Here is a 2,500-nt window from a genome sequence, read left to right as displayed (position 1 = left end):
GGAACAAATAGTACATAAACATATGTAACATTTAAATAAAAAGAGCACTTTCTGCTTACACAGAACATCTGCCTTGCTTCTTGTTTTAATATTTTTGGTAGGTTTTCCGTTTCTATTTTTTTTGTAGAGTAATTCGAGTCGAGTGATGCTCAGGTGCCCCGCGTTACGGAATGTGTTACTGGCCATAACGCAAAATGACGGCGTGACGAATGTCTCCGATTCACTGAGGCATTCCTTAACACCGTTACTGACATCGATGAACTAAATACTGAAAGGAGGAACATACGTCAAGACAAGACGTTGAGAAAATGCTTTTAAGACTTTCTAATGTGTCTAAAAGGGACACATTAACATTAATTGTAACCACAATATTAAAAAGAAAATACTTTTAACACTTACTAATGTTGTGTGTAAAATGGGCCCATTAACATTAATTGTAGCCACAATATTAAAAAAAAAATATTTTTAACACTTGCTAATGTTCTTTGTAAAATGGGAACATTAACATTAACTGTAGCCACAGTATTACTAATAAGAAAATACTTTTAAGACTTTCTAATGTTGTGTGTAAAATGGGCACATTAACATTAATTGTAGTCACTATTTCAAAGAAAATACTTTCAACACTTTCCAATGTTTTGTGTAAAATGGACACATCAACATTAATAGTAGCCACAGTATTACTAATAAGAAAATACTTTTAACACTGGCTAATGTTGTGTGTAAAATGGACACCTTAACATTAATTGTAGCCACAATATTAAAAATAAGAAAATACTTAACACGTGATAATGTTGCGTGTGAAATGGACACATTAAAATTAATTGTAGCCACACTATCATAGATAAAAAATATTTTAACAGTTTCTAATGTGTGTAAAATGGAAACATTAATATTAATTGTAGAAACTAATTTTCAATACCACAGAAATCATCCCTGTTAATCTAAAAAACCTTTATGTATAATGCTTCAATAGAGTTAATTTTACAAAGAAACTAAATGAAAAAGTTAAAAACCATTGAATAACAACATGCAAGTAACACCCAGGTACTAAAAATGGTCAAAACCAAGAATTTTTAAAACTTTTAATAGAAAAGAAAACATGAATAACAAACCACGGTATATTTCGAGTCATAAAACCTTAACTAAACCTTGAAAACCACATGCCTTAAACAGCAACAATTTCCCAGCCACGACCTCGGTGATTTCTTCAGTTTCCCTAATTCATTTAAACTTCCCTACTTTCAGGAACTAGGGTCGACTCGGCTATCCTTATCTCCTTCCTCTGCCATTTTTCTTTTAGCCCTGGTCACGGAAGGGCATCAAATTGCCCATTCCGTCGGACACTATATTTATAAATATAACACACGTGCTAGGAAAACATCATGGACTATATGAATTTTCGTAAAGCTTTAAATAGTCTTGAATGAAATTTCACAAAACGGGTTAAGAAATAGGCTATGCCCTCTCAGTTTCACACTTATTCAATATTAAATGATGTTAGCGATACTAATTGTTACAGATATTCTGTTTCTAAACTAAACTCATAAGATGGCCAAAAAAATGAAATGTAGGTAAAAAATGGTCAATAAAATTAATTCGTTTTAACAAAACAATGAAACCTGCTGTGGAGAGAGAGAGAGAGAGAGAGAGAGAGAGAGAGAGAGAGAGAGAGAGAGAGAGAGAGAGAGAGAGAGAGAGAGAAGCCTAAATACATTAAAAGCAAAGGCATCGGAGCGTAACACACCCAAAGACATTGGTTGAAAAGCAAAGAAATAAAAACGAGATGGTGATGGCGTCGCAAAAGCGGGGGGCTTGAAAGACTTTCGCTATGAGTCTTTCGGCAAATAGTATAATAAAACCTCTCCATGAAACACAAATTCGATCGGTAAATCTAACTATCGCAGCCTTAACTCTCACGGCTTCAAAGCGACCACGCAATGGATTTTTGTTCCCTTATGCCAAGCTCCGGTCTCGAAAATTGTTCCGGTCCCCAAACGGAAATTCGCTCGTTGGATTTACGGAGATTTTTCGCCTTCTTTATGAAGACTCAAATGATTTTTTCCTTCTTAGGTTTCTACTATGCAAGATTGAGCTGTCTATTTTCTTAGCCATTTTACTTGCAATAGAAGTGCACAAATCAACGTCAACAAGAGGCATGGGCAAATTTTAATATTTTTGTCAATTTGAAATCTTAAATCACAAAGTTTATAGAGTATCTGATCTTTTTGAAAACTTCAATACCAAATTTTATAGAGCATTGATTTTTTGAAAACTTTAAAACAAAGTTTATAGAGCATTGATTTTTTTGAAAACTTTAATAGCAAAGTTTATAGAGCATTGATTTTTTGAAAACTTTAATAACAAAGTTTATATAGCATCGATTCTTTTTTAAACTTCAATCACAAAGTTTATAGAGCATTGATTTTTTGAAAACTTTAATAAAGTTTATAGAGCATCGATTTTTTTTTTAAAACTTCAATCACAAAGTTTATAGGGC

At 32.8% G+C, this 2,500-nt stretch overlaps 1 long non-coding RNA gene across 2 annotated transcripts in view; it reads right to left on the bottom strand.

Moving 5' to 3' along the window:
* Window positions 1–2,500, bottom strand: part of LOC137624841 (uncharacterized) — a 75,809-nt gene that overhangs the window by 33,529 nt on the left and 39,780 nt on the right. The window contains exon 3 of one of the 2 annotated variants that reach the window (XR_011040762.1): window positions 1–268. This exon is cut by the window's left edge and continues 692 nt beyond it. The exons of the other annotated variant lie outside the window; for it this stretch is intronic. This is a non-coding gene — a long non-coding RNA (uncharacterized lncRNA). The remainder of the gene's footprint in view (window positions 269–2,500) is intronic. 2 annotated transcript variants of the gene reach the window in all.

Source organism: Palaemon carinicauda, chromosome 31 (assembly GCF_036898095.1).
Source record: "Palaemon carinicauda isolate YSFRI2023 chromosome 31, ASM3689809v2, whole genome shotgun sequence".
NCBI classification, from domain to species: domain Eukaryota; kingdom Metazoa; phylum Arthropoda; class Malacostraca; order Decapoda; family Palaemonidae; genus Palaemon; species Palaemon carinicauda.
Note: the sequence above shows the minus strand (reverse complement) of the source record. Positions and strands in the feature narration are given on the sequence as shown.